Source organism: Canis lupus, chromosome 2, assembly GCF_003254725.2.
Source record: "Canis lupus dingo isolate Sandy chromosome 2, ASM325472v2, whole genome shotgun sequence".
NCBI classification, from domain to species: domain Eukaryota; kingdom Metazoa; phylum Chordata; class Mammalia; order Carnivora; family Canidae; genus Canis; species Canis lupus.
Genome location: NC_064244.1, coordinates 72089646 through 72107825, shown reverse-complemented (window position 1 = coordinate 72107825; position 18180 = coordinate 72089646). Strand labels below are relative to the sequence as shown.

Sequence of the window (18180 nt, the reverse complement as noted above, 5' to 3'; positions counted from 1 at the left end):
GCCCTGAGCCAAAGGCAGGCACTCAACTGCTGAGCCACCCAGGTGTCCTGGACCAGTTTTCAAAATAATGAGTTGGACTTAACTAGTATTCTCCAAACAAAAGTGACCAGTGGGTTGCTTTTTAGTGTTGTTACTATCATGATCACTGAACTAAACATTTTATGCATTTCAGTTCATTGCTGTTATTAAACTTACTGATGCTCAAATTGTTCTTATTGTCCAGTGGAGGGGGGGCCTCTTCAAGGGGCTGCTGAGTCCTTTTGATAACAACCCTTTTGATAGTAAGTAACATTTGGTAAAACTTCCTTTGCTATCTAGTAGGATAGGATATTCCAGACTTGTACATTTCCTGCTCCAGTCCTGGGTCACTTATTTCTAGGAAAAAACCCAAATTCTGGTTCCTTTTAGTGGTGAATGGCATTGCAAGACCAAAATCTAAGTTCTAGAGTGTCCACTGTTGTTGTGGTGGTCATCGTTTATGGCCTTTGTTATACAAAGCTAGGACACGTTTCCTTTTTAAGATAAAACATACTCATATTTTGTGTTCACATTTCAGACTTGAGATTTTTCTTAACTCTTGTATCTTCCATGTGTATATTTTTTCCCGACATCGAGAATGCCAGTTCTCATCTGCACTCTGAATTATGAACTTAGCTGAACACCATTACTCCGTTGTTTTATCCCATATCCCACAACAGTATTAGAATAACAAGAGGGAGTTTAAGGTTTTTTTTTTTTTTTTTTTTTTTTTTTAATGAGAGAGAGAGAGAGAGAGGCAGAGACATAGGCAGAGGGAGAAGCAGGCTCCATGCACCGGGAGCCCGACGTGGGATTCGATCCCGGGTCTCCAGGATCGCGCCCTGGGCCAAAGGCAGGCGCCAAACCGCTGCGCCACCCAGGGATCCCTTAAGGTTTTGTTTGTACTTTGTTTTGGGGATATTTCCTCCTTGGCAGATAAGAGTCAGCTCACTGTGTTTTAAATTTACTATAGTTTCTCTCTGTGTGGCTTGCTACTGACTGGATGCGCATTTACATTAATCTGTTTTATTTATTTTTCCATTTTTTAAGAATTTCTTGGGCTCACTTCGGCAGCATGTATTCTAAAATTGAAACGATACAGCGAAGATTAGCATGCCCCCTGCGCAAGGAGAACACGCAAATTTGTGAAGCGCTCCATATTTTGTGCAGTTCCCTAGCGTCCTGCAACCCTTCTTGGGTTAACTCAGAGGAAATGATGAGTCAAAGCACAATATATGGTATTGAATAATGAAATTATGGTATTTTACTATAAAAATACTCCTGTAAAGCAGTCTGTGACATGTTAACAAAGCTGAGTTACACCTGGAAATTTAGATGCAAATATGTCCTTTCTACATAGCTCGGAAATGAGAAAATGTCAACTTGCATTTCCTTATAGAATTAAAGAATAATAATTTCTTTTAGTTTAATACATAAAATATTTATGTAGTTCCAAGTCTAATCTACAAAACGAGATCTATTCAAAATCTAATTTCTGTTTCTACGTCCTCTACCTTATTCCCTCTCTTTCCATTCAGTGACCTGTTTTATTTAATTTAATCATTCTATTTTTTTTTTTTTTAATTTAAACAGATGACTATGTAGGGGCACCTGGGTGGCACAGTGGGTTAGGCAACCAACTCTTGGTTTCCACCACTCAGGTTGTGAACTCAGGGTCATGGGATTGAGACCCACGTGGACTTTTGAGTGGAGTCTGCTTAAGACTCTCCCTCTCCCTCTGCTCCTCCCTCTTCCCCCTCCCCTACTCCCTGTTGCACTCTCTCACTTGCTCTCAAATATTTTTTTTTAAAAAGAGAGAGAGGGATGCCTCGGTGGCTCACCGGTTGAGCATCTGCCTTCAGCTCAGGGCATGATCTTGGAGTCCTGGGGTCAAGTCCCACATCGGATTCCCCACAGGGATCCTGCGAAGATCTCCCTCTGCCTATGTCTCTGCCTCTCTCTCTCTGTGTTTCTCATGAATAAAAAAAATCTTTTATAAAAAAGAGAGCCTACTATACACTTCTCCACCTTGCTTATTCACTTAACAGTATATCCTGGGGGCACCTGAGTGGCTCAGTCAATTAAGTGACTGACTCTTGATTTCCACTCAGGTTATGGTCTGGGGGTATGAGATCAAGCCCCAAGACAGGCTCTGCACTCAGTGGGAAGTCTGCTTGATGTTCTCTCCCCCTGTCCCTCTGGTCCTCTCCCAGCTTGCACTTGCACACACTCTCTCAAATAAATAAAATTAAAAAAAAAAAAAAAACAGTATATTCTAGAGATCCGTTGTAGATGTTCCTCAGTTCTTTTACAGTAGCACAAAGTGATAAATATGTTTGGCCTTGATCCATCATACTGTTTTATGTTATATATATCTCAAGTCTTTTATATATAGTCCTTCTGTTGTCTATTTTTTTCTCTTTTCATTTTTCTTTTAATTTTTTGTATTCATTTGAGAGAGAGCAAGAGCACAAGTAGGGGAGGGGGCAGAGAGAGGGAGAAGCAGACTTGCCACTGAGCAGGGAGCCTGATGCAGGCAGGGCTTTATCCTGGGACCCTGGAATCATGACCTGAGCCCATAGCAGACACTTAACTGACTGAGCCACCCAGACACCCCTTCTCTTCATTTTTTTTTTTTTTTTGTAGCTGTTTGTCTTTAGTATTTTGAAACATACGGTTTTGTCCAGTGGTTAACTTTTTATTACTGCCTTTTAGAATAACCTTCCCCTCTTCCAGCCTCACTGAGATTTCCAACCCATGGCCTCTACCTCTTTGCACTTTGCTCCAGCAGTCACCTCTTCTCCCCTGTCTTCACTTCCCTTCTCACTCAGCTCAGCTGTCGTTGCCCAGCTCCAAACCACCCTCCACCCGGTCCCCTCCCCCTCCCATGCACAGCCCATCTCCAGCCCCTGCACCTTGCGGCTGAACATTGCAATGTCCACTGGCCACGCTAACCAACCCACTTCACGGTTCGGCCCGCACTTCTGCTGGCCCCCCAACCCTGCCCAGCTCTCCTGTCACATTGCTCTGACACGCTTACCTTTTCTCCTCAGAATTCCCACCTTTGTCTCCTCTGCCATCTCCAACACCTTCCTCAGTGACTTGAATGACTCAAACCCAAACCCACTTCAGTGACTCAAACTTCAGTCCTAGAAGATGGAGTCAGACAGGGTGAATTCACTCCCCTTTCCTCTACCGCCTGCCTGCAGTGTAGTGTGCCCACGTCCCCTACTCTCTTCTCTGAGTCTGAGCCTGCAGTTTGGGATCTGGATCCCTCCGTCTGCGCTATGAGACTGAACTCGGGCAGCGGTCCCCTTTCTCTCACCACTCCATCTCGTCCCTGTGGATCTTTCCCATCTGCAAACACTTTCAAAGCATCCTCCCTTGGTCCTCTTGAGCCGCTGCCCCATTTCTCTGCTCCCCATTACAGCAAAGCTCACCAAAGAGGTGTGTTCTTCATGACCACTGCCAACCCCCCATGCTGTCCTCCGCCCACCTGGAGAAGGAGGCTTTTGCTCCCACCTGGTAAACAGGCCACCAGCCCTGTGTCCTGCCTCATCTCTCCCTTCTCTTTTCAACCAACCTCTTTTCTTAGGTGTCCACAACTGGCACTCTGACTTTAAATACCATGTATGTGACAGTGTATGTGACTCAAATTCTGATCTCCAGAAAGAACCTTCCCCTCAGATCCAGAGTTAAACCACTTCATAGACTTCACCAATTTAACATGGGCAAAAGATTAATTTTCTTGACAAAGTAACTTCCCCTCAAGCTCTCCCCATACGAGTAAACAGCACCATCATCCATCAAAACCTTAATATTCCCTTCCCCACACTCCATTATCAATCCATCAATAAATCCTCTTGGCTCAGTATCTAAAATCTGCTTTGGACTCAACTAGTTGCCACTGTCTGCGCAGTTCTACCTCTAGTAGACACAACTCCTGTGGGTTCTCCCAGATTTCTCAACTGCCTCTTCAGTGCTCCCACTTGGACCCCACCCTGTACCAACCACCAAAGGAAAACCACTCCTAGGGGCGTGAGTGAGCTCTGGCTTCCTCAGAGGCAGCCAAGAGGCTGGTTGATTCCCTCCAGAGCTGTGGAGACATGAGCTCCCCAGAAGCAAATGTTGAAAGGTAGGAAATGATAGATGGAAAGGGAGGGAACTGGGTTAACTGCCACCTCCTTTTCTCCAAAATTCCTCCTTTCCGCTCTTCCAGAAAAGTCTCTGGGTTAATTAACATACTGGCTGAGTGACCAACTGTGCCTCTTTGCAGCTTGTTGGGAAGCAGTACAGGATATAATGCACCTCCTCTCACTGCTTTGCCTCCTCCCTCCCCTCCCCCACCCCCACCCACCCTGGGCTTGCATCTTCCAAATAAAGTACCAGCACTTGAATCCATTCCTCAGCCTGTTTTGTTTTGTTTTGTTTTTAAGATTTTCTTTGTTAGAGCACAAGCAGGGGGAAGGGGCAGAGGGAGAAACAGACTCCTGGCTGACCATGGACCACCCCCACACCCCACCCCACCCACTGCCCTAGCCCTGCCTCATGGCTCAGTCCCAGGACCCCAGGATCCTGTCCTGAGCTGAAAGCAGATGCTTAACTGCTTAACTGACTGAGCCACCACAGGCGCCCCAGCCTCTTCTTCAGGACTAAAGTTAGCACTAGGGGAAGACACATTCCCAGGGTAAGCTACCATGAATTCTGGGGCCTCAGCATCCCTGCGAATTTGTTAGCATGCAGTTCTTGAGTCCTGCCCCACGTTCACGGAATCAGAATTTCGGGAGAAGGGACCTGGGACTGACTCTGGGATTTTAAAAAGCTGTTTGGGTGAATCTTGTGCCTGCTACAGTTGGAGAAAGATTGTTTAAGGTAAGAAAGGAGTTTGTGAGGATATGAAGCTTGGGGTTGCAGCAACTACTTTGGGATCATAAGGTCCAGAGACTGAGGATGGCAGAGCAGAAAGAGTGAGCCTGAATAGCTGCCCAGCCAACTTCAGAGCTACCAAATCCAGAAACTTCTGTGAGAGAACTAAGCGCCTTGATTGGTTTTGTCAGCTAATCTGTTACTTGTAGCTAAAAACAGCCCCAGATGATTCAAGACAGTGTTTGGTTTTATCCTCACATTAACCTGAGAAATGGGAATTAATTTCTCCATTTTGCAGCTGAAGAAACAGAGTCCTGGAGACCTAAGTGTAGCCTAACCACAAGTCCAGTTCAGGCACATCTGACTCCAGAGCCCATCCTGTGAGCCATTAATCTGTTCTGCAAATGCTCAGATGGCATTTGTTGTGTGAATTAATGACTTGGGTGTGAAACTGAACCATCAGAGCCCAGAGTGGACTCTGGACTGAGAAGTCGAAGCATACTTGACTGGTCACAGCAGAAACAGTGCCTTCATTTTCCCACAAAAACGCATGGGGTAGAGGGTGTTTTTCTCAGTTATTCAAGAGCTTTCTCATTCTTCAGGGCTGTAGGTAGAACTGAACAGGAGGGTACTCTGAGAAGCTGGGTCAGACACGAAAGATGATGACTTCCAAAACCAGAAAGAACCCCAAGGACCACCTGCCACTTCTGTGATGCAGACAGGCCATCCCAACAAGTCTGCATCGCTAGTGAGCCCTCACTGTAAGGCTGGTATCCTCTGCATAATTTGTTTGCCTTCCCACATTTAATTCTCACAGCAAGCTAGTCACCTCACGGTTCCCATTTACAGATGGGAGAATTGAAGCACCAGGAGTGTTAAGTAACCTGCCCCAAATCACATAGTTGTCAAGTAACTAAACCTGATTGGAGCTTGGATGGGCTGAGCCCAAAGGAAGGCTGCACTGGGCACCTCTGTGCGGGGGCACCTGTGTCAGCTGAGCATCCAACTTTCTTGATTTCAGCTCAGGTCAGGTGGTCTCAGGGTGGTGAGATCCAGCCCCGGTCAGGCTCCACAGGGCCTCTGCTTGAGAGTCTGTCTTCCCCTGCCCCTGCCCCTACTCACACATGCTATCTCTCTAAAATAAATAAATCTTTATTTTTTTAAAAGCTTTTATTATTCATGAGAGACACACAGAGAGACAGAGACACAGGCAGAGGGAGAGGCAGGCTCCATGCAGGGAGCCCGATGTGGGACTCGATTCCGGGGCTCCAGGATCATGCCCTGGGCCGAAGGCAGGCGCTAAACCACTGAGCCACCCAGGGAATCCCCCTAAAATAAATAAATATTTAAAAAAAGAAACCTCCACACTATCGTGAGGCCTTAGTAGTACCGTGGGCCACATTGATGGCAGAGTGGGGACTAGAATTGACACTTGCCTCCGTACTGGTCTGGCTCCCAAGATGCGCCCCAGACCTTAAAGCTGCCAACTGCCACCCCAGTGTCCATCATCTACCACTGAGCCTTCAGGAGTGTCCAGCTTGCTTGCTGATGCCACTACCCCAGGACAGGGGCTCCTGACTCTGCTTCAACCAGATGGAACACTGGGCCTTGGGATTCCATCCCCCACTCCCTCATGTTTAACAGGAAAAAACTTCACCCTCTCACCTCCTTCACCAGGGCTAGAGGGCTTAGCTGAGCAAAGACTGTTCTTAGAAAATCTTCATTCTTGGGGATGCCTGGGTGGCTCAGCGCAGTTGAGCACCTGCCTTCAGCTCAGGGCATGATCCTGGAGTCCTGGGATAGAGTTCCACATCGGGCCCCCTGCGTGGAGCCTGCTTCTCTCTCTGCTTCTCTCTCTGCCTCTCTCTCTGCCTCTCTCTCTGCCTATGTCTCTGCCTTTCTCTCTCTGCATGTCTCTCATGAATAGTAAAAATCTTTAAAAAATAAAAATAAATCTTCATTCTTCCTAAAGTTACTTTGCCAATTGTATGACCTACATTATCTCATTTAACCCTCACAACATTTTACAAAACACAACACTGAAGCGTGGAATGGTTAAGTAACATGTTCACAACTAGGCTGACCAAACTCCTCCCCTCTGTGCCATGAGAAGGCAATGTCCTCAGTGCCACAGGGGGGCTCCTATGTTCCCTGCGCAGCCCCCAAATTGAATGGAGACATACCCAAGGCCCACAGTAGTCTCCATGCCAAAGCAAAGGCCCCATTTCCCACCAGGGCACTCCAGGCACCGGGCTGAGACCCCTCACAGCCCCGGGCCCTAAGACAACCTTTTTGGCCACTCTGACCTTTGACTAGTCTGGGGCTGGGGCCAAATGGCCAGGCCTGTTAGGGCCAGCCCTACAGAGGGCCAGCCCGGAGGCTAGACATTCTGCAGTTTCAGCAGCAGTTCGAGAGCAGTCACTGCTAGGCAGTGAGTTACAATGACTTTTGCTGCTCATTCCTACTTACTTACCTGTATATTCTAAATTTTCCACACTGGCCATGTATCCTTGGGTGCCTACCCAAAGGCAGAGAGGACGGTTCAGGGGCAGTGTTTTCTATTCCTTCTAAACATAAAAGTACAGCCTGCTCACTGTAAAAGCATTTTGAAACCACTCCATACGGACATAGAGAGGGTAAACGTGAAAATCTCACCTCTCCACCCCCACACTCCTTCCAGAGGCAGCCACCGTCATGTGGATGTGGACTCTTCCCGGCGTTTTCCTGGGCATTGACAAACACAGGAGTCCAGATGTCTTCTTAGGCCCCCTTGGCCTCTGAGGTACAGCAGACATGCTGAGGCGAGCTGCCACGTCCACCTCTGTGAATCAGGGGAGGTTGAAAGTCACCTCTCTGAATCCCAGGAATGGTGTTGGGAGAAAGAAGGGGACCCTTGTGAGTCCAGTCTCCTCAGTCTCTGGCCCTTGGTTCTGCCCTTGCCATCTCCTCTCTCTGACCCAGATGAAAAGCTCAGCTTCTTTATGGATTCTACCCCACAACTCATGCACACTGACATTGGTTAGGCAAGTAGACGTCACAGAGGGTTGGGGGGGCCCCAAAGTGTTCACGCTCTACCCCACATAGCAAGCAACGTTCAGTGTCATCTCTGTGATGGGTTTACATCCTTTCAGCCACCCCCATTCCCAGGGAGGGGTGCTCCCCGGCCCTTTGCCCCAGGCGTTCCATCACCTTGACCCTTGGGAAATTCAAACTCTCCTCCCTTCCTAACACAAGCAATTCTGCTTCCCAGCTCCTCCGCCAGACTCCTCTTGGAGCTAACACAAAGGCCTTCCATTGTTTGGGCCCACTCTCCTTAGCAGGCATCTGTGGCACATTTCATTTTTTCCTGCTGCTCTCATGGATTGGGTTTGGAGCCCTTAGAAGGCGAGGAGGCTTCTGTTTACATCTGGGTTACATATTTAACAAATATAAATAGCTTGGGGGTGGGGCTTTTCTTTGGTTGCACACGTGAAATCATGTTGTACACAGTGCTCGGTGACTTTCTTGTTTCACTCAACCTAAAGCACAGACGTCTTCCAAATCCTTAGTAGTAGCTGCACTTCCCTAGGAACTTAACTTGTGCCCTGAGTACCTTGTATCTGTGCTGTCCCAATCTGGTAGCCACTAACCACATGGGGCTCCTGAGCCCTTGAAATATGGCTGGTACTAGTGAGGAACCAAGTTTTTTTCAGTTTATTTAATTATTTTAAATTTAAAAACAAAAATATTTGTTAAATACAATTTTATTTTTTTGGTAGGTCATTGCTTATGATATTGTTGTATAATTGACATGTGCTAGAAGGGTAAAATACATACCAGATTTCAGAGTCTCAGTAGGAAAAAAAGAATCCAAACTTTCTCAGGGGTGCTGACTCTTCAGTCGGTAAAGCATATGACTCCTGATCTCGGGGTTGTGACTTTGAGCCCCACGTTGGGCATAGCAATTACTTAAAAAAAAAATCTCAGTAATAATTCTTTTTTTTACAATTTTATTTATTTATTCATGAGAGACACAGAGAGAGAGACAGAGACATAGGCAGAGGGAGAAGCAGGCTCCCCACAAGGAGCCGGGTATGGGACTTGATCCCAGGACTCCAGGATCATGACCAGAGCAGAAGGCAGACTCTCAACCGCTGAGCCACCCAGCTGTCCCCTCTGTAATAATTCTTACTGAAATCATTGAGATCATGCTGCAATGATATTTTGGACACATAATGTTAAAATATATATTATTAAAATTAATTTTACATTTTTCATCTTTTTTTCAACATGGCTTCTATAAATCTTAAAATTAGGGATCCCTGGGTGGCGCAGTGGTTTAGCGCCTGCCTTTGGCCCAGGGTGCGATCCTGGAGACGCAGGATCGAATCCCACGTCGGGCTCCCGGTGCATGGAGCCTGCTTCTCCCTCTGCCTGTGTCTCTGCCTCTCTCTCTCTCTCTCTGTGACTATCATAAATAAATAAAAATTAAAAAAAATAAAATATTAAAAAAAATTATAAGTAACTTGCATTGTATTTCTATTAGCATTACTTTACATGCATTACCTCACTATATTATCACACAGATTCATTTAACAAATACTTGTTGAATAGCTTATATGTATCAGACACTAGGCTAAGTGCTGGTGATACTGCAATGAACAAAACAGACCAAAATCCCACTCTTCTCAAACTTCCATTCTAGGTTGCTCATTTCTTATAACTTTATCAGGTAGATACTGTTATTATCCCATTTTAAAGATGAGGAAACTGAGGGTGAGGAAAGTCAGATAATTTCCCCAAAGTCACAGAGTAAATAAGCGGTCCAGTTGGGCTATGAATTCAAGTGCTCTGAGTCCATCCTCAGGTGCAGCCATGCTGGATGACCGTGAATAAGAGGCATTTATGGTATTTTTGTATTAGACTTTATTCAACCTGGCCCCTACCATTGCCTGCTATGCAGGAACCAAACAATAAATGTTAAGAGAACAAGTGAACTGTGTTTGAGGGCGAATATAAGATGTTGAAGAGGGACACCTGGGTGGCTCAGAGGTTGAGCGTCTGCCTTTGGCTCAGGGCGTGATCCTGGAGTCACAGGATTGAGTCTCCTATTGGGCTTCTTGTGGGGAGCCTGCTTCTCCCTCTGCCTGTGTCACTGCCTCTCTGTCTCTCATGAATAAATAAATAAAATCATTAAAAAAAAAAAAGATGTTGAAGAGAGACAAGCTCTAGGTCTGAGGTCATAAGCTGGGCCAGCGATGGGACAATGAGGGATGTATTCAGAAGCTGGGGGTGGGCATGGCTGGAAAGAGACCATACACAGGGTGGGGAGTGGGACAGCACTTGGTGCTGGGTGGCCCGGCAGGCCAAGGACCCAAGTATGATAGGACTGGGGGTGGAGAGGGTGCCCATAAGGGGCATCACAGGGTAGGGCCAGGTATTGAGAAGCTGTTCCTCAGAAGCTGCCATTCCCAAGCCAGGCCTTGTGCTAACAAACCTTTTATACTCATCTGATCAGTCAGCTGGTCACTCAGCAAAGAAGTAGTAGATGCCAACTGGCACCAACCCCAAGATAACAATCTTGCCAGAGTCCTAATAAGAAAAAAAATAAAAAAGAGTCCTAATAAGAGGTTTTATCCCCACCCATCATCTAACAGCTGAATGCCATGGGGCTCAGGGAGATGAAGTTATCTAGCCAAGTCACCCAGTAAAAGCTAATGACAGAGCTGAATTTACACCCAGGGCATCTGGTTCCAGAACCCACAGTCCACTCTCCTTACCAGCTTAGGCCTGCCTTCCATGCCCTGATTGCCCGCCTCTGGCCCTCCCCAGGTTCACTGGGATGGGAGTGGGAGCAGGTCTGTCACCAGGTCCTGAGCTACAGGGATGGGCCAGGATTTGGCCCAGCACAGAAGAACAGGGGAGGGGTTGAATCTCATTCCTGAAGATATGGGGTTTTATGGGTACCTCAGACCAGGAAAAGGGGAATCTGGGCCTCTAGTGAAGGAAGTATTTCCATCCTGCCCACAGAGGGGCCAACAACATGGTGGGGAAGGAGCTGGTACGGTGGCAAGATGCCAGGCTCGGGCTTGGGGTAGGCCCTGTTTCCAATCCTGGCTCTGTCCCTGACTGTATGATCTTCGGCAAGTAACCTCTCCTCTCTGAGGCCTGGCTTCCTCAGTAATAAAATGGAGATAAGAAATGATACTTCCTCCTGTCTTCAGTCCTCAGGCTAGAGCAGAGGAAACCCGCGCTCCCTGGCTCTCGCCCCTAGCCGGAGTATGGGGAACAGCTGATCCTGACAGGGGCTTCCGGAAAAGAGATGCACAGGGTTTTCTATGAGCCTCATTTAATCCCCACAATACCCATAGTAAGGCAAGTACTATTTTCATCCCATTTTGCAGAAGGGAAAACTGAGGTAGGGGAGGCAGCAGAGCTGACTTGAGCCTGAGCACAGTGGCACTTAAGGCCCTTAGGTCTATGCTTCCAAACACTGCTGCATTGTCCCTCAAACTCCTACCTCTCTTGTTTAATACAACGTGAACCCCCCCCACAGGGCACCCAGAGCTTTGGCTATGAGAAGTAGCCTTGACCCCAGGCTTCCTGTCTGCCTGGCATTTGGGGTGCAGTGAGGAGATCAGGTGTCAGAGTCGGCAGCACCAAATGTAATTCCCTGATCAGTTCTACTGTTCCAGTGTGGGGCTTAAATGCCCAACATAGGGCTCAAACTCACAACCCCCAGATCAAGAGTCATATGCCCTACCAACTGAGCCATCCTGTTGCCCCAATTTTCCTATCTTTAAAATGTGGGGTACCTGACCAAATGCAAGGGGGTAAGAGACAGGTCTATAAAAGTGCCCAGCCCAAAATTTCCTAGAGGACTTCTGGGGAGCTGAAGTGAGGGGCAGAGGCTCCTGGCGGGAAGGTGAGGCCAGGCCCCCTGGGGAGAGGCTGGGAGTGAGGTAGGGAAATGGGGCTGTTACAACCTGGTGTCAGCGGCCTGGAACCAGGCTGGGCTGCAAAACAGGGGTGCAGGGGGAGTGAGGGGAGGAGCAGGGCTGGATGAGGTCAAACCCAGGAAGAAAACCAGGCCATGCAGAGCCTGAGGTGCATGCCCTGCCCTGCCTCTTCCCTTGGCCCCTCAGAGGTCCTTGCACATCCTCAAGGTCCTGGACTGATCAGTGCTTCTGAAACCCAGGTCTCCTGCCTCTGCCTGTGGCCCCACTAGCCAACTGTTCACCCAGGCTCAGAATCTTGGAGGCCTTTGAATCATTCCCACATCCTGGCCATGTCCCCATCAGCTTTTAAGATCCATCTCCAGGGCATCCTCCTCCTCCTGACACCCTCACCGAGTGTGATCTGCCCATAACGCAGTTAGTTCACAGCTAATTTCACCAAGTCCAGAGTTATAGACATTCACATGGGCCAAGGGCTGAGCACTGAGTAAAGGCTCAGGGATGGCTTCCTTTAGCTGAAGTCCACCAGGCCCTGAGACCTATCGCTTCCTCTCTCAGGACTTCTGCTCCTCCCCTGAGCTCAGGCTGTCACCTCTCCCTCCCAGGTCACATACCTTGTCCACGGTCTCCCCTTCAGCCTCTTCTCCAACCCACCATCTGTGTGAGATGACACCAACTTTCATCTGGTTCTTTCAATAATTATTGGTATGGCAAGTGACTATAGTTAACAATACTGTATTATATATTTGGAAGTTGCAGAGAGAGTAGATGTCAAAGTTGTCACCACAAGAAAAACAAAACAAAACTGTAACTATGGGTGGTGATGAGTGTTAACTAGACATACTGTGCTCATCATTTTGTAATATATGTAAGTATCAACTCATTATGTTGTACACTTAAAACAAATATGATGTTGTAGGTCAATTATATCTCAATAAAACATAAATGCAAAAATTTTTTAAATTTATCTGAGCCAAGGGCAGCTGAGTGGCTCAGCTGGTTAAGCGTCAGACTCTTGGTTTCAGCTCAGGTCATGATCTCGGGGTTGTGGGATTGAGCCCCATGTCAGGCTCTGCACTCACGAGTAGACTCAGAGTCTACTTGAGGTTCTCTCTCTCCCTCTGCATCTCCCTCACCCCCAATCATGCTCACGTGCCCTCTCTCTATCAAGTAAATAAATAAATCTTAAAAAGAAGAAGAAGAAGAAGACGACGACGACTAATGTGGGTTTCTTATATCTGAGTCATCCTGCCTGCTGTGCTCATCTTGGCCCCAGGTTTGTTTCCCTCCAAAGCTCTCACAGTCTGTAATTATTATCCTGCTTACTAGTTTGGGAAAAATGGAAGTTCTGAAAATTATGGCAGATTGAACATACACATCTAATTCCACATCCTCCTAAAACCCCACTAAAACTACAGTAAAGAGATTTTGTTTAAGGCACAAACCCCCTAAGATGAGAAAAGTGCAGGAAGAGATCAGAGCAGAGCATCTGGAAGCTGGAAACAGATGGTTGGGTGGTAACTACACAGCGAACCCAAGAAAACTGGAGCCTAAGCTGGATGTGGGGAAGAAGGATCACAGACTCCCTCAGAAGGCCCAGGTAGGGGCCTACATGTTTAAATGTAGGGCAGTCTGAAATAAGACTTTGGAAGCTGTTTCAAGATTAGAATTGTCAGGTCCCTTGGGGGTCTGACATTGGGGTTCCTTCCCCGATCCCGGTAGAAGACTGGAAGTCTATTCTTTGGAAAGGATATAAAACAGATTCACTGGAATGGGGAAACCACAGGTGCAGGGGAGGGAGCATCCTCCTAAGTCAGGCAGTGATGCAAGCATCCATGTTGTGAATGCTGAGACACCTCCTGCCCATTTCCCAGCTGGCCTCCCAGAAAGCTGGATCAGGGCTTTGCGTTCCAGGCAGGGGACCTGGAAAAGTTTTCTCAGAGGTAATCCGATCAGGCCAAGGAGACCTCTGTTAATATCTTCATAGAGATAAGAGAACATCCTGCATCCATGAGGCAAGAGGGGTACATTATTTTAAAAAGAACAAACATTTAAAAAAATCATCATCAATAAGCCCTTGCAAATTAAAAATGCAATGGAAGCGTTGGAATAAATTTGAGAAAACCTTCCAGAAAGAAAACAAAGAAAAAAAGAAATGGAGAAGAAGAAAGTAAAAAAAAAAAAAAAGAAAAGAAAAGAAAGAAAGAAACTTAGAAGACTGGCCCAGGGCACTCAATATGTGGACAACAGAAATTGCAGAAAGAGAAAAACACAAAAAAGAGAGGAGATGTCAATTAAAAATTGAAGACAATTCCCAGAACTGAAGAATGGATACTTCCATGTTGAAAAGTATCTCCAAAGTGCTCAGTGCATGGATGAAAACAGACCAGTATCAAGACACTGTCATGAAATATCAGAACCCTGGAGAAAAAGAGGAGATCCTCCACCTTCCAAAGGGGAAAAGACATTCCATACAGAGCACCAGCAATCAGGATGCCTTTGGACTTCTCAGTAACAGCACTAAAAAGAAATAATCCTCAACTAGAATTATTTATAATAGTGATAGCGAAATTCCAATGGTATTCATAATATGCCAGGTACTGTTCTTTTTAAAAATAAAATTTTAAAAGATTTATTTATTTATTTATTTATTTATTTAAAAGAGAGAGGAGGGAGGAGAAGAGGGAGAGGAGAGAAACCTTAAGCAGATTCCTCGCTGAGTGTGGAGCCCAACTCACGACTGGATCTCAAGACCCATGAGATCATGACCTGAGTGGAAACCAAGAGTTGGACACTTAGCCAACTCAGCCACCCAGTTTCCTTTACATGCCAGGAACTGTTCTAGGAGTTTTTATTTTATTTATTATTCATTTTTTAAAGATTTAAGTATTTATTCATAAGAGACACTGAGAGAGGCAGAGACATAGGTAGAGGGAGCCCGAGGTGGGACTCCATCCCAGGACCCTGGGATCACGGCCTGAGCCAAAGGCAGATGCTCAACCACTGAGCCACCCAGGTGCCCTCTAGGAGTTTTTAAAATACATTCTGTACCCAGTCAAATTATTAAGGGTGAAAGTAGAACAAAGATGTTTGCAGACACGTAAGATCTCAAAATGTCGCTTCCCACATCCTCTTTCCCAAGAAACTAGTGGAATAGGTGCTCCACAGAAAGGATGGAGTAAATCAGTCCCCAGGGGAATCTCTAGGAAGCCTGAAGAAGATCCCAGGTTGAGCGGGGGAGCTGCCTGAGAAGCTCCCAAAGCCTAAGCTCCAGTTCTACACTTCCACGGGGCCCTGTGAGTGCTGGGAGTTGCAGAGGGTTCTAGGTGGGCAGGAGAAGCCAAACTATAATCAGAAATCCTTTCTGCTAGATTGCCTGATGAGATCTCAGAAGAAAAAGTCCTGAGTCTCCAGGGGATATGAGGCTCCAGGATTTATTGGCTTATCAATCTAAATAAATTATACCTAATTTTGTATGCTTTTTTTTTTAGGACCTCCAGATTGTATAAACTTTAAACCCTACAAAATCCAGATGTTTCCCTGCCTAGAATGCTAACTGTTCACCAGGTGTATAGAGAAAATACTCCAGATCGGAATAGAAAGAAGACTCTGAGAACAGTTTCCTCAAGGAGATGGACTTGACTGAATATGTGAAGTAGTAGGAGATAGAGCTGTGCCTCCAGGACCCACTTCCAGGAAGGGCTTGCTGCCTATCTGCAGGGAGTCTGGACAGCGCACCACTGCCAGCTGCCAGCTCCTTCAGGGCGCCCCCGATGCAGAGCCGCCTTGCCCAAGATGGCATCCTTCCCTGAGGCCACCCCCACACTGTGACTGGCAGGTCTAAGGGCCTGAGCATGTCAGCCGGCCTCCAGACCCTCTGAGGGGAAACACTTGCTCCAAGGCTCCCTGCCAGGCTTGCGGGGGGCGGGGGGGGGGGGGGCTTTGCTAGGCCTCACTGAACTTCCATTTCTTCCTCTGCCCAACTCTGCTTCCACCCACTTCCTTTGATCCCTAATAAACATCTCTAACTCCCCATCCACCTCTAGAGATACCAACCTGAGACACTGATGTATGGGAACAGTTTGGGAAGACATTTGGATAACTGGTGGAGAGTGGGATACATACAAACTAAGCAAGTGACGAAACAGGACAATTATTAACTCTGGGGAAAGCAAACAGCTGTACGAGAAAGGAAAAGTAGGGGCACCGGGGTGGCTCAGCCAGAGGGCCATCTAACTTGTGGTTTCGCCTCAGGTCATGATCTCTGAGTTGTGGACTCCAATTCCCTCCCTGTGTTCCCCCACCCCAGCCACCCCGCTCTGGGTCTGGGCTCCAGGCTCAGTGGGAAATCTGCTTCTTTCCCTCTCTCTCCCTCTCCCTCTGCCTCCCCCTACTTGCACCCTCTCTCTCAAATGAATGAATGAATGAATGAATGAATGAATGAAAAATAATCATAACTTACATATAATAGTGTGCACAGTAACTACTCAACCAACCAAAATTATGTTAGCAGTTTGGGGAGACAGGATTATGTGTATGTGGGGCAGGTGATGGGGAAAGAGTTAAAACTTTATCTTCCTCAGTAGAAAATCAAGAGATAGTGCTTAAAACTGACACATCAAGAAATGGCAAAACAAGCATGCTACTTAGAGGTGATGGAGATAAATGTAAAATACAGTCAGCTGAAAATTGAAAATAGGTGCTTCTGGAAAAGTGGAAATAGAGGAAGTGGGTGATGGACTGCCTCCCGTTTTTTGGTGGGGTTTTTTTTTTAAAGATTTATTTATTTATGATAGACATAGAGAGAAAGAGAGGCAGAGATACAGGAGGAGGGAGAAGCAGGCTCCATGCCGGGAGCCTGATGCGGGACTCGATCCCAGGACTCCAGGATCGCGCCCTGGGCCAAAGGCAGGCGCCAAACCGCTGAGCCACCCAGGGATCCCCTGCCTCCTGTTTTTGTAGAAAGCCTTGTAATATTTGTTATTTCTTTAAACCATGTATATGTATAGCTTTCATTTAAAAAAAAGAATCTTGGGACGCCTGGGTGGCTCAGCGGTTGAGCATCTGCCTTCAGTTCAGGGCGTGATCCTGGAATCCTGGGATCAAGTCCCACATGGGGCTCCCTGCATGGAGCCTGCTTCTCCTTCTGCCTGTGTCTCTGCCTCTCTCTCTCTCTTTCTCTCTCTCCGTGTGTGTGTGTCTCTCTCTGTCTCTCATGAATAAATAGATAAAATCTTAAAAAAAAAAAAAAAAAGAATCTTAGGGGCACCTGGCTGGCTCAGTCCATGGAGCGTGCCACTCTTGTCTCAGCATGGTGAGTTTGAACCCTACACTGGGTGTAGAGATCACTTAAATAAAATAAACTTTAAAAATGGATTAAAAAAATAAAAAATAAAAAAGAATATAAGCTTCCTGATGGCAAGGACCCATGAGAATCTTCTTACTATAAAATCTCGAGCTCAAAAAGTATTTGTTGTTTGAATAATTAGAAGTCATCCCCCTACTTGAGACTCAAAATGACTCCCCATAGGGCACAGCACTGAGAACACAGTGCTTGCTGGGGGTCCTGGGTGGCTCAGTCGGTGGGGCATCTGACTTCAGCTCAGGTCAGTATCTCGGGGTTCTGGGATCAAGCTCTGTGTCCAGCTCCATGCTCAGTGGGGAGACTGCTTCTCCTTCTCCCCCCATCCCCTCCCCACCTCATGCTATCACTCTGTCTCAGATAAATAAACAAAATCTTAAAAAAAAAAAAAAAAGATCACAGTGCTTGTGATGCCTCCAGGAACTACAGGCGGGATCTGGCATCTGCACACTCCTCTCCCTGACTCTTCCTCATGGATCTTTCAGATGCTCACATGCACATGTCCCTCCAGCCTCAGGAACTTTGCACATGCTATTCCTCCTACCTGAAAAGCTCTTCACCACCATCACCTAGTTCTTTCCCCACAAATTGGCTCCCACAAATTGGTTAGATTTCACTCCAAATGTCACTTCCTCCAGGAGCTCCTCCCCATCTCCTGTATCCCTGTCTTCATCAGCCTAAGGGGGCCACGGTGGGGCTATCCCAGGATCTGAAAGGACCTTATAGACCATATTAAGGCATTCACCCTTTTTTTTTTTTTTAGATTTATTTTATTTGAAAGAGAGAGAGCACACATGGGGCAGAGGTGGGGCAGAGAGAGAGGGAGAAAAAATCTCAAGCATACTCTGCGCTGAGCATGGAGCCTGGTGTGGGGCTCAAGCTCATGACCCTGAGAACATGACCTAAGCAGAAATCAAGAGTTGATGCTCAACTGAAGAAGCCACCCAGGCACCCCCAAGCATTTACTCTTTATGCAGAAAAGAATGAGATGCTAGCCAA

General features: G+C 46.8%; 1 non-coding gene across 1 annotated transcript; it reads left to right on the top strand.

Moving 5' to 3' along the window:
- Window positions 1-1076: 1076 nt before the first annotated feature.
- LOC112660713 (U6 spliceosomal RNA) lies at window positions 1077-1183 on the top strand. Its single transcript, XR_003137153.1, has one exon. It is a non-coding gene; the product is annotated as a U6 spliceosomal RNA (small nuclear RNA).
- Window positions 1184-18180: the final 16997 nt, after the last annotated feature.